This window comes from Coenobita brevimanus, chromosome 60 (genome assembly GCF_032717465.1).
Source record: "Coenobita brevimanus isolate Jiangsu-jjx chromosome 60, ASM3271746v2, whole genome shotgun sequence".
NCBI lineage: Eukaryota > Metazoa > Arthropoda > Malacostraca > Decapoda > Coenobitidae > Coenobita > Coenobita brevimanus.
Genome location: NC_137013.1, coordinates 30013704 through 30028334, shown reverse-complemented (window position 1 = coordinate 30028334; position 14631 = coordinate 30013704).

Below are 14631 nucleotides of genomic sequence, written 5' to 3'. Positions count from 1 at the left end.
TGGACTGAACTGAGTGCGACTAATGACCGTCACCTGTTCACTGATGCGGCTAATGGCCATCACCGAGGTCCAGGGAGGAGAGGAGATGGCAGGCACAGTGCAGCTGATGGCCGTCACCTTCCTGGTGCGGTTAATGGCCATCACCGAGGTCTCACTCCCTGTAGCAGCTGCAGGCGGGGAGAGGCTAGTGGCCATCTCTCCACAGGTGCAGCTAATGGCCGTCACTTGTCCCTGCAGAGGAGCCCTGGGATGCAGCTAGTGAGCAGCTAGTGATCGTCTCTACACTTGTACGGCTAATGGCCATCACGTGGGTGCTGTCTGGGACTGAAGATTCAGTCCCACCCCTAACCTGGCAAGGGCTGGTTCGGCTGGAGGGTAATGCCCTCGCACTGCGTGCTCCTGGTTGGGTCCGTTGTGGGGAATAAGGGAGCAAGGTAGTAGTGGACATAGGCCTGTACTGCCTGGGTAGTGCGCGTGCCTTCGGAGCCCCTCCATGGTCTCCCCCTGGGGTGGGAGTCACGACGTTCCAGTGGTGCATCATCATGGGTGGTATTTCACTTATAAAAGGATTCTTTCCCTTCGTGAGGTGCTCAAATGAAATATTTTTCCTTCAAGCGGCAGCAGAAATATTGGACCTACTCAAGGAATTATTTGACCCATCTCTTCAAAAATTTCTTCACAATTTTTGTGTATTCTGTTGTGGTTCATTGTCTCATAATGTATTAAGAAAGTGAAAGGAAGCTACTGTATAACAATTTACAAAGCTATGCTGATGATTATGGTCTATCTGTATCTCTTTACAAGCGTTACGCATGATTCATCCTTGGCTCAACAAAATCTATCTATCTATCTATCTATAGCCCGACGCCCTAATCCTGCAAAGGGTGGCCGCAGACAAAACGCCTCCAAGTCACTCTGTCACCCACCATTTGACTCCCCTCCCCCCAACTCACCCCCCCTCCCTCATATACCTTTCAACTCCATCCCTCCACCTCATCCTCGGTCTACCCCTCCCTCTCCCTCCCTCCACCTCACCCACATACACCCTCTTAGTCAGTCTTTCACTCTCCATCCTCTCCACATGTCCAAACCACCTCAGTGTATTTCTCCTAATCTTTTCAACCACATCCACATCTACCCCACAACGTTCCTTCACTTCTTCATTCGTCAACCTGTCCCTCCATGTCACTCCACATGCTCCTCTCAAGTAACTCATTTCCACTGCTCTCACTCTTGACTTGTTCCCCTCTTGCAAGGTCCACGCCTCGCTTCCATACGTCAGGGTAGGGATCACAATACCATCATGCAGAGACTTCTTAACTTCCATACTCACCTCCCTATTTCTCATCACTGCTTTCAGTGTGCCAACAACCTTCCTTCCCTGCTGTACCCTTTCACGTACTTCATCCCCCAAAGTTCCATCCTTACTCATCACACTACCCAAGTACTTGAATGCACTCACATTCTCCATATCCTCACCATCCAACCTCACTGCACACTCTGTGACTTCATTCCTCTCAAACACCATAACTTTACTTTTGTTTACATTAACTTTCAGCTTCCTCCTCCTACACACTGTCCCAAATTCATTCACCAAACCTTGCAACTCCCATTCATCTTCACTCAACAATACTGTATCATCAGCAAGCAGCAACACCGGAAGCTTCCAAATCTCACCCTCATTCATTAGGGCCACCCCCACATCCACTGCCCTACCTTGTACCTCCTTTACGACCCCATCCATATATATATTAAACAGCCATGGAGACATTACACACCCCTGTTTCAGTCCCACACTGAGATCAAAGAACTCACTCAGCTCACCATCCACTCGCACCGTAGCCCTAGCTCCCTCGTACATACTCTTCACAGCACTCAACAATTTCCCCTCCACTCCATATATTCTTAATACCTTCCACATACCTTTCCTATCTATTCTGTCATAAGCTTTCTCCAAGTCCATGAAGGCAGCGTACACTTTCCTTCCTCAACAAAATCATTTGACATTAAAACTGAATGCAACTGCTGTAACAGATTAATTTTGTCAGGTAGGTAGGTAAGTAGGTAGAGAAGCAGAAAGGTAGGTATGAAGGTAGGTATGCAGGAACTGTAGTAGCTATGTGGGAAAGTAGGTAGGTATAGACCTTTTCCAGTGACGTCACAGAAATCACGCGATTTTGTTACGACGCCATATTGACCGGCAAACTCCTCGCAGTAATGGCTGTCCAGACAGCGCTGTCAGAGATGAAACTGTCAGATATATGGAGAAATCTGAATCAACGCCACCAACAGGAACATGATAAAGTGTTTGGGGCTGGATCCTTACACCATTTCTCAGGAGAAGTTCACCAGTTTCAAGGACTGGGGACCGAAACCAGATCTCTGATATGGCGATCTCTATCACTAATTGGTAAACACTCCATCAAAGTTCACCGAGGCATTCTTCAAGGCAATCAGACATGCCATATTGTATATGCACAATGTAGATAGCTGGAACTGACTTATGGTGCTTGTAAATCGTCTTGGTAATCAGTAAATTATTGACGTGGGGCCACTGGGGGAGGAACTGTATACATTGCCTAATCGAGTAGTTAATGAATGGAAAAGGTTTCCCAGTAAGATACCCTAGCTGCTGTCCCCTATTTAGAATGTTTCAAGAATAGGCTAGATAAGCGTATAACAGGTATGGGATGCATACAAAAGTTGTCATTCTTGTAGTCACACTCCTGTGAGAGCTGCCTAGCATGGGCCTGTATGGGCTATTGTGGGGAGGGTAAATTAGTCACACTCTTGTGGGAGCTGTCTAGCATGGGCATATTGGCCTACTGCAGTTATCCTTTCTTCTTAATCTTCAAGTTAGGTCCAAAGTTAGGTTAGGTTGGTTGGGTTAGCTTGGTTTGGAATTAAAAAAAAAAAAAAAACTAATTTCAGACAGAAATAAATATGATTCAAATTAATCACACTATAAAACATTAAAAAAATGAAAATTTTAAGCTTCAGGGTGAGTTGGGTGTGATTCTGGAAATTTACCCAAAAATTTACTTATTTTGGAAATTTCAGTCATTATAGGCCTAGATACATACATTGCCTATATACTGTATGTTTAAAGTAGTTTGACAGAAAATGCATAATTGACAGTATAAGGCAAAACTGTCAAAATTACTCTTGAAGTTAACTTTTACATTACAACTGAAACATAACATTGGCACAGATTTAAATTAAGATAATTTATTTCATGCTGATGGGTAGGCAACCACAACATAAAACTAAAAGACTTCAACAATACAGTGTTAATGATTTTACATATCATATTAACAAAAAGCTTAGTAGCTACATACCTAGTAAAAGATCAATTATAAGGGGCTGTTGATATACTGGAAGTACCGGTACATTATTTATCCTCTTATTTGTAATTATAATATTTTTGTACGAAGTGAAAAATGTATATTCAACTGGAGCATATATATATTGACAGTTTTGCTTTCTGTGGAGCAACATTAATTTCTAAATAAAACAGAAAATCATAAATAGTAGTACTAGCAATTATGCTTTCATGCCACTGTGAGCCTGTGTGCTAAACAGTTTAGTGACTAAACTGTTTAGCACACGGGCTCACAGTGGTATATAACAGTTTTATACTGAAATGTTGAACAGTGTTCTGTACTGCACTATTATTAAAATCATCCACCATGACACAAATATCAGTTTCAAATGAATCAGTAAAAAACATTGAAAAAATAATAATTTATAGGCTTTAACCTAACATAACTTAACCTCCTTACCTAGCCTAACCTAACTTTAAGTCTGACCTAACCTGTAATTTAATCGGTTTTACTTATGCATCTAACATTCTTGACCATCACTGCTATGTCCGATTTGGTTTGGGTGAAACTCTGGAATAAAAACAAAACAAGGCCTGTGACATGGACCCTCCCCCTCTTTTCCCACGCACACACATGGCCGTGTGGGTCTTTTGCTCTGTGACATTAACATAATTAGGATATCCCATGATACCTACATCTGCTACAAATGGTAAATATGCCCGTATCTGCTCACAAATCATCGGCTCACCTGATATGAAATGCTTGCTGCAGAGGCGGGAGTAGGCCGTCGGCTGCCAATTCTCCCACTTCATGGCAACTATTCAGTTCTGTCGCCTTTCCTCATTGGCTAGAAACCGGTAGAAGTGTACCCTACTTCCAGTTTTCTACTTTGTCTTACAGCCGAAGGCACAACAGTGGATTATCATTGTGGTTTCTGCAATTATCTCTCTCTAGATGTCCGACAATTTGCCATCCAATATGGCGCCATAAACAAAAGTCACATGACTCGTGACGTCATGTGGAAAAGATCTATAATACCGTGGTCCAGGAAGATAAAGCACTGTGATTGATAGGAAGGTAGGTATAACATTGTGGTAGATACATAGGTGGGTATAACACTGTGGTAGGTAGGTAGGTAGCCGCTATGACAGGTGGGTAGGTAAGCACAGTGAGAAGATAGGTAGACAGCCAGGTAGGTAGGTAGGCAGGCACTGTAGCAAGCAGCCAGGCGTTGTGGGAGACACTCGCAGGTGGGTCTGCCCTGTGGGAGATAGGTGGGTGGGTGGGTAGATAGGCAGGTAGACAGGGACTGTTTGAGGGAGGGAGGTAGTTAGGTATTTTGGTAGGGAGGTAGGTATGCACTGAGGAAGGCTGGTGGGTAGGTAGGCAGGTAGGCACTGTGGTAGGCATATAGATAGGTAGATGAGTAGGCAGACACATGGGCATTGTGGTAGGTGGGTAGGTAGCTAGGTGGACACAGTGGTATGTCAACAGCAAATGTAGCAGGCAGGTGGGTAGATTACTAGATTGCAGGGCAATGCATAAGACTGCTATAGATTACCCTCCTTACGAGGCGTAGGGGCCTGAGGCTAAGCTAGGCTACTGTGGTTCAGTATATTTGAGGGTAGCTGACCAGCCTACTTCCCTTGATGGCATTCACCATCACCACTAAGTGTGCTCTCCTTAACTGTTCTAAGCACAGTTGAGAGAGAGAGAGAGAAAGAGAGAGAGAGGTGGTGAGGCAAGTCTCGCGTGCCCCTCCAGGGCAAGTTTTCAGTTTCTCCTCTAATAGTACAAAAAACTCCATCTACTTAACCCTTTAACTGCGGGTGTCATTCCAGAATGACATTAAAAAAACTGGACCAAACCGCGGGTGTCATTCTGGAATGTTCGTGAATATTTTGAACACCGCGCGTTTTTCCTGTGCGCAAATTGTTTCACGCAAGAGTAGCTGTCGAGTTCTTTCACGCCAGCCCTCCCACACCTCCCTCCTCCCACCCCCTGGGGGCCCCCCCCACCCCTGCCCTGACACGCATCAGTCAGTATCTGTCCAGCTCTGTGCGTGATAATGGCGCTCCGTCCCGAGTCATCATTGCTCGCTTCCTTCTCGGAAATTCCTAGTGCTAGTGTGCCTTCGACCTCTACACCAAAGAAGGAACTGCCGACGGCGAGGCAGAAGGGGTTGAGCACCCCAGAAATTAGGGCAGAGCTGGATAAAACTGTAAGTACAACTCTGGATCGTGGCAGTGAGAGTGATACACTTACCGCAAGTAGTAGTGATGACTACGCAGTTATTGGTGGTGAACCGTTTATGATTGACAGTGACAGTGATGAAAGAGAACATGTTGTCTCCCCCCCACCGCCCACAACTTACTCTGGGAAAGGGAAGGCGCCCATGGGGAAAATGGGTGTAGCACGTGGGAAGGGAGTGAAGCGGAAACTTATGTCTCCTGCACCCGGCCCTAGCAAGCATTTCCCACCACTTTCCCGTTCCCCTAGCCCTATTGCCCTCACATCATCTTCATCTTCTGCCGTGCCCTCTCCTCAGTCTACATCATCTGAGGAATATGAATTCCCAGAGCCTGCACAGCGAGGGAAGGCAGGCCATGCAGGCCGTGCAGGCAGGGTAAGCAGGGCAGGCCGGCCTAGAACAAAGGGGATGCATTGCAGCAGGAGGGCAAAGCGGGGTGATAAGCGAGGTGATAAGCGGGGAAGAAAGGGTCAGATTTCACCACACACCAGGTCAGTAACCCCCCCGCCCAGCTCCCTCACCCTCGCCACCCCCCCACTCACCCCCCTCCTGCTCACCTCCTGCCTCACCCATTGCCTCCACCTCAACTCCTTCTCACCGGGAAAAGAGTGCAATGCGACCTGCCACTGCCACTGAACCATGCACCGGGAAAGTGAATGCATTTGTTTGGTCTGACGGTGCTGATTTTCAGCCACACAATCCGCTGTTTGACATGACAAACGCGGGAATACAGCCTGCCTTCCCATGCAACGAAGGAGATGACTTTGTGGACTACTTCCTGGCCTTCATGGATGACAAAATCGTGCAATTTGTCAGCGATGAGACCAATAGGTATGCAGCTCAGTGTGCAACGGAAGGGCTGGGACCTATTGGCTCACCAAAGCAAGTGTCGTGGTTGCCTGTCGGGATCAGAGAGCTGTATGTGTTCTTTGCTCTCATGTTCTTGATGCCCCATATCAAGAGACATGAGTTGGAGGAGTACTGGCTGGTTGATGACATCACTTCAATCCCAACATTCGGCAAATACATGTCACGAGATCGGTTCCGACGGCTGCTAGGATACCTGCACTTCGCGACAATGAAAACCCGTCCCAAACTGACCCTTTGTGGAAAGTGAGGGATTTCCTCAAAAGGATTAGGGATCGATTTATGCGATTTTTCCGTCCTATGCAAAAAGTCGTCATAGATGAATCCCTGGTATTGTTCAGAGGACGTCTCAAATTCATGCAGTACATGCCCAGCAAACGCCACCGCTTTGGGATAAAGTTCTTTGTGCTGTGTGACTGTGAGATGGGGTATATCCTTGATTTCGTGACCTACTCTGCAAGCACAATGGACGTGGACAGGAAAGACCCCCTTGGCTTCTCTGGCTCTGTAGTAAAAGTGCTGATGGAGAGGTATTTTGGTGGGAATCATGTGCTGTACACAGGCAATTACTACACAGCACCGAAACTCGCCAAATACCTGGCTGAACACGGCATCGGCACTGTTGGCACTGTACGGAGCCACAGGAAAGAGTGGCCAAGTTTCCCTGAAGCATCATCCTCATCCAAGGGAGATGTGCACCTGAAGAAGTCTGACAAGCTTCTGGCGATCAGGTGGCACGACAAGAAGGTCGTGAATATGCTTAGCACCATCCACAAGGGGGAATTGCAGAGAACTGGGAAGGTCAGCTACAGGACGGGAGAGCCAATCATGAAGCCCGATGCCATCACTGACTATAATATCAACATGAGACTTGTTGATAAGTCTGACATGATGATTGGCGAGATACACTGTCTCAGGAGAAACACCCGATGGTACAGGAAGGCTTGCCTCCACATGCTCGATATGTGCATGCTCAACGCCTTCCTCCTCTACAAGACACAAGTCGGGAGCATAAGGCAACCATCCCTGAGACAGTTCTCCAAGACTGTCGTGCAGCAGCTGCTTGCACGATTTGGTCAGGTGACGGCATTGGTCCCGAGGCGACACTCTGACACACAACCTGACCGTCTTGAGTGCCGCAATTACATGAGCCGGCACCAGCTTGTGAAATTGCCTCTCACCGCAGGCGGCAGGTTGTCACAGGGCCACTGCAGAGTGTGTTATAACACCACACGGAGGCCTCGGGCGAGAAAAATGAGCACACACCAGTGCCAGGAATGCCAAGTCGCTCTCTGTGTGACTCCGTGCTTTGCCGAACACCACTCTCTGAGTAAATACTGACAGTGACAGTGATATACAGTGATGCGACAGTGATGTGCTTCACCAATAATTGTATAAGGGATACTGTAGTAATAAGGGATATTTTGCCAAGAAAACAATGTAAATATTGACCAGTATAATAAGTGATATTGTAATAAGAAAATCTGCGGCACTGCTGTGATTCTGTGATGCGACAGTGACGTGCTTTACCAATAATTGTATAATATAGTAATAAGAGATATTTTACCTAGAAAATTATGTAAATATGGCCAGTATATAAGTGATATGGTAATAGGAAAATCGACGGCACTGCTGTGATCTGTTATGCGACAGTGACGTGCTTTACCAATAATTGTATAATATAGTAATAACAGATATTTTACCTAGAAAATTATGTAAATATGGCCAGTATATAAGTGATATGGTAATAAGAAAATCTGCGGCACTGCTGTAATTCTGTGATGCGACAGTGACGCAATATAGTAATAAGTGCAGTGTAAATATAATGTATATTGCCCAGATTATATATAAAATAGTAACAGAAGTTAGAAATAATGAAAACATCGCCGCTAACCAAACGTCAGTGAGCGTGTGATGCCGCAGTGACGTGCGGGCAATTACAGTGCCTTTTACCTACCTCAGTGAACACATTGTGGGTGTTTATCGTATGTGCAGTGTTCATATATGTTTATAGTACTATTATCAGAGAGTGGTTGGCATTTGATACTGGTGTGTGGGGCGTAAAATAGTGATTTTACACCCCTCACTTCTAACGGCACTGCCCGTCCTGTGAAAGTCCACGAAGTCATGAAACCTACAACACTACAAAGCTGAAGGTTAGTACTTTCTAATGGTACCTTATTTTTTGCTCTAGCTTTATTCTGTGCAGAGTTATTAAGGTTTAAAGGTTTGTTTACATTTGGCTGGAACCCCCGCGGGAGAGACCAGTCGGGGCAAAACAATGCCCGCGGTTAAAGGGTTAAATGCCAGAGTTTGTCTTAATATAGCCGAAAAACACCCCGCAAAGCTTCAAAATTTTATATTGGAAAATAAAATAAGTACGGATAATTATCAAAATAATGGTAAACGGGTTATAATATGCCTGTCAATACATTTATTTGCATTTCAAATCAACATTTATGCAAAACAAGTCTATCAAGGCGAGTTGGCAATCTAAAGGCGAAACCCGCTAACTTTGACACGTTTTCGCTCTGAATCCTTTTTTTCTATTAAAAGTTAAACACTATTCTTTTAACAGATTTCTGATAACTAGGTGTGCATGAACCAATATGGTGATAATAATTATATTTTCCAAATCAAAGTGCCGATTCGGTACATGACTGGCGATTCGGTAATTCGTCTCACCCCCCACAACACTCCATCTACCTCCTAACATACAAATTCTATTTAAAATAAATATCTTGAAATCTTACTGTAACTGTAATGCAATCGTTGATAGGCTTCCTATGAGGTCTGGATGGCTGGGTCATCTTTCATAATCAGCTACCGGTAGCTCTCATCCTCAACCAGTTGACAACTTTTATCTCAGAATTTTCACCCCACCTTTAAAAGCAGGATTCATATAGCTAATAATCATCACAATATGCCTGTTCAATTCCTGGCTTAACATCAGTCATGGGATGATCAGTAAAAACTACCAATTAAGGCATGAGTGAAATCCATTACCGGTACTCACATCTCCCCGTCCACCCGCCTATACGCTCTGGTTCCAACGATGACTCAAGATCACAAAAGTTTAAACAGTTTTCACAATGCCGCAGGTCCATATAACTGTTCTGAGCAGATATAAGTTGCTGCAAAATTTAAAGAATATTGTTTAAATTTTAGGTGAGTTCAATAAAAGCTCAAGTAACCCAACGTTTGCATTTTGTGGAATTTGCTGATAGCTATTCAAGGTATACAGTAGTGAGCGCCAACCCTCCCCCCCCCCCAAAAAAAAAAAGGATACGTGCCCGAGTTAAAGCTTCTTTCGAATACTATTAAGCTACTTCCCTCATATCCACCTTTATTCTTCTACAGACGATTCTTTACCATTTAACCCCACTATATTTGTACAACGAATTATAAATAATTTCGACTTAAAATTATTTTTTTTTTTTTAGCTTCTTTTTCTTCACGCTGCACAATGCCAGAATAAGACAATACAACTGTCCTACATCCAACCCTAACACTTCTTTCTGACTAGCAACATGTTTTAGTGTTGTTCTATTGGTACAGCTAAACAATCAAGATTGACATGGCAACTGTGCGCCCTTAATATGGTTTCGCTCTATCCTGACGACTTATTGGGCTCTAATTTAAGAGATTTTATGAGAAGGAAGATGTATACAAAAAAAATCATAAACTTGCGAGGATATTTCTCAAAGGTGAATAAAATACAGCATGGTAACTGCAAGACGACAGTAAAAATCGTCCTTGCAAACAAGGATATTATTGCACCGGGTGGTAACCAAAGCACCAAATGGATGCCATATGGTTATGTGGGTTAAGGTCCTCCACCTGGACGTGACCCATAAAAGCGCAATTTCAGAGGCTGGTCGGGTTTATTGCTCACATATCACGCAGGGAACAGTGTCAGCAGTCTCTACACTAAGTGTCAGTGCTGGGCAGAGCTTAACCCTAGGTCCCAACACTCCTGATACCCTTGTTTGGCCTAATAACTCTAAATGGAACATAGATATAGGGTTTCTGGGAGAAAGAAACTGCCACACCATCATCATCACCCTCATCTTCATATCTATCTAACGCTGTGCTCCCTCCAGGAAACCCTCAAACAGGGGATGGCTGTGACAGAAGCGCCTCCTGGCCACCTCATCCTCAGGCACCTCTCACCCTTTCAAGCTCTCCTCTTCCTCTTTGTCCTCTTTGACCAGTATACTGTTCTCTACACTGAGTGACAAACCTAATAGTTTCCTGTCACCCAGCAAACCATTTACTAGGCTGGGTGGTAATCATATAGCCAAATCAAGGGGTGCTGTGGAACCTAATATGGTGCCCCTTGGTGGCTGCTGGCTGAAGAAACGCAACTGCGACGTTCATCCGGGAACCAAACTTTATACTTTTCCCCACGCTTTGCTTTGGTGTGGCGTTGTCCGCCACAGGGGACAGTATTGTCAAGTGTGGAGGAGGAATATCTGATTTCTTCCCAGTAGGTACTGGAGTAAGACAGGGATGTGTCCTTGCTCCCACGCTTTTCACCACGTGCATGGACTGGGTACAAGGCCGGGCCAACTCCAGTTACATGGGCACGAGGCCCGTTTTCCTGGGGCTGACCCTGCCCACAGGGTGGTCTGTGAGAGAGTGAACCTGGGGTGGATGAGACCAAACGGAAGGCCACGGAACTCATGGCTGGAGCAGGATAATAATTAAAATCGGGAGATTCTCAGAGGGGAAAGAGTCGCTACCTGGAGGGTTGCACGAGGGGACCCATGTGGGTGAGTCGGAGAGTCTGTGAGGCTATGCGCCCAACGGAGTTTGTCCCCATGATGATGAATGCAATACGCTGCCATGGTACCAGCTGACCCATTATTTACAGAGAGAGAGAGAGAGAGAGAGAGAGAGAGAGAGAGAGAGAGAGAGATGCATTTTATTTTTTTGGATGTCAGCCACAGATTGTAGACTGTGACGTCTAATATACAAGATATTATAGGCTACACTAAGTGGCGCGAGACAACCGTGTAGTTTAGAAGCAGTTATTGTCAGCCCTACTTTACCTCTTCCACCTCCAAGTTCAGATTTTGCTCTCCGTGATAGATAAGACTTATGTTTATTAATGCTTTCATCCAGCGTCAAACATATCCTCTGTATAGCTCTAAATTGTTTGTTGCAAAAAATAACCCATTACAATACTTCCCTACAAGAGTTATGTCCCGTTTTCGAGATTTCCCAGTTTTATTTCTAAGCAAAAACTCTTATAGAAGACGGGTTCAGGTGGAAGATGAGGTATGGAGAGAGGACTGAAATACTTCTAGAATTTACCTATTTAGTATGCCCCTATTGTGCCTATTCAACCCCATTATTTTTAGGAAGAGATTTACTTGGCCTTGATTGACAATATCTATAAACATATTAGGTATTTTACCGAAGGCTGAATAAGTCTATCTATCTAACTCTAAAATAACTTTCTCACAAATTACCCCATTACCAATGTGCCCACGAAGATTGCATGAGACTTGTCCCATTGACAGAGGACAATGGATTAACAAGGGGTATCGGTGGGCGGTCAGCTCCACTCAGTTTTGCTCTAAAATACACCGTTTTCGAGACATTTTGTGTTTTTTATGCAGGATTGGAACACTTCAAATGCATAAAATTGACACACGAATTTATACCCCCCAATTCTACACAGAAACATGCTAACACACAATCACACACAATCAATCTTAATCACACACACACACACACACACACAGCAGCTACCAAGGAGAGCAGACGTGTGCCGACAGCTCTCCATACCAAGCCAGCACGGCCAGTGGCATTACCTAAATTAGTATCTTTATATGAGTCAAGCTCTGTGCCAGGTTAGACTAAATGGTTTTTTATTTAAAAAAAAATAAAAAGTTTAAACAAGACTTGTTCAAACAGAAAAGAGAACCGAGTAGCGAAAGAATGCACTCAATCAGCTTATGTTTGCTTAGACTACAACTGCCCCAGGGAATGTAAGTACTCTGTGCTTTTAGTATTGCAAAATGGCCACATACTTTAGTAAAGCAAATTTGGAAAAGAAAAGGGACAAAGGCAGAAAGCAAGATGATGATTTCTACCAAGAACTGGTTGAAATGGAGACTCACAATAGACTGGTTGAACGTGTACACAAACTGGAGATGGCTTTCCAGAATGAAATTGATGAAATAAAGAAGCAGATGCACTTGCAAAAGGAAGAGATAGAAAAACTAGGAAGGGAGGTCAACAAGAAAGACACAACCATATGTGAACTAACAGTGGAATTGAGTACACTTAGGAGGAAAATGGGTGAAATGGCAAGTACCGTAGTCAACCACAAGAGTATTATGGAAGAGTTCAAAAATTATACAGAGACAATTAGGCAAGTATGCTGTCTGATAGACCAGAGCAGTGATATTGAAGAAAAGATAACACAGGTGAATGAAGCCGTGCAAAGCTACAAAAATGATGTGGAAACCACTTATGCTGAAATGGTGAAAGTAAAGAAAGACTTAGAAACAAGGGTGGAAGAAAAAAGCATTAAAATGGAAGTGAAAAGAATAATCCAAAACAACCCACAGTTAGGCAGAGATTCAGTAGATATCAACAAATCTATAGTAATCACTTGTATAGAAGAGGAAGAAGTAAAAAACAAGATCTCAAGAGACAAAAAGGAGATGACAAATGTAATGAGCTTATTGAAAGAAGTATCAGAGGAAATCTGTAGTAAAGACATAGAGGAACACAAAAGGTTAGGGAAATACGAGAAAAGCAAATCAAGACCTCTAAAGGTAACTTTCCAGAGTGTAAACACCGTGGAGGTGATACTAAAAAATGCAAAGAATCTTATGGAAAAAGAGGAGTTCAAAAATGTATGGATAAAAAGATGCCTAACACAAGAGGAACTGGAATTACTGAAAGAGAAGAGGAAGGAAGCAAAACCAAAAAATGAGGGAAGATCAGAAGAGAACACATTTTTTTTACAAAGTAATAGGATTGCAGGTACGAAAGTGGTACATAAACAGGAGGGAATAAAAAGAAGGAAGGTAGTAAAACCAAGTCATGACTAGTATATAAACAAGATGATAAAGTTGATGTACTCAAATGTGGATGGAATGGTATCTAAATTATTAGAGATGAATGATTATGTCAGAGAAAATGAACCACATATAATATGCCTAACTGAAACAAAATTAACACCAAGGATATCAAATGACATACTAAACTTAGAGGAATATAATATATGGAGAAGAGATAGAAACTTAAAAAAAGGAGGAGGAATTATAATATTAACTAAGAAAAATCTAAAAGTCAATGAAATAAAACTAGATATACCCTCACAAGTAGAACTGATTGCAGTAGAGATCAACACATCTGAAGGGAAAGTAATTGTAGCCAATATGTACATGCCACCCAGATCAAACACATGGGAGAGAGACGAATATGAGGACCTGGCAGAGAGTACAATTCAGAGTTTAAGAGCATTACTACATAAAATGGAAGAGAAATCGGAAAGAATTATACTAACTGGAGATTTTAATACAAATATAAATTGGAATACTCTAGATATAATTAGCCATGAATGCTGTTGGGACCAAAAGCTCCTGGATCTCGTGAAAGAGTTCTTCCTAACGCAACATGTGAGGGAAACCACCCGAAAAAGAGGACTCGATGTACCTTCAAAGCTATATCTCATATTTACTAGGCAAGAAAATGACATTGATAGTTTAATATATCACCCTCCACTCGGCAAAAGCGATCATGACATAGTTAACAGCAATGAAAGTTACAAAAGGAGCCTAAACTATAAAAAGGGAAATTATCAAGACCTAAAGATGTATTTCTTAGAAGTTGATTGGGAAAAAGAGCTTAGAGGACAAGATTTAAATGCTGTATATAAAAAATTTTGTGAATTTTATGAAATAGGAGTCCAGAAGTACATCCCACAGCACAAAGAGGCATATAAGAAAATACAGAAATGGTTCAATACAGAATGTAAAAAATCAAAAGAAAGAAGAGATTTGTTGTGGAATAGATACAGAAGACACAATAGTGAAAGGGCATATAATAATTACAAACAGGCAAGAAATGATTATACAAGAATAAGGAGGGAAGCCCAAAAACAGTTTGAGGAGGATATAATAAATAAAAGTAGTGATCAACCGAAGCTATTTTACAGCTACATCA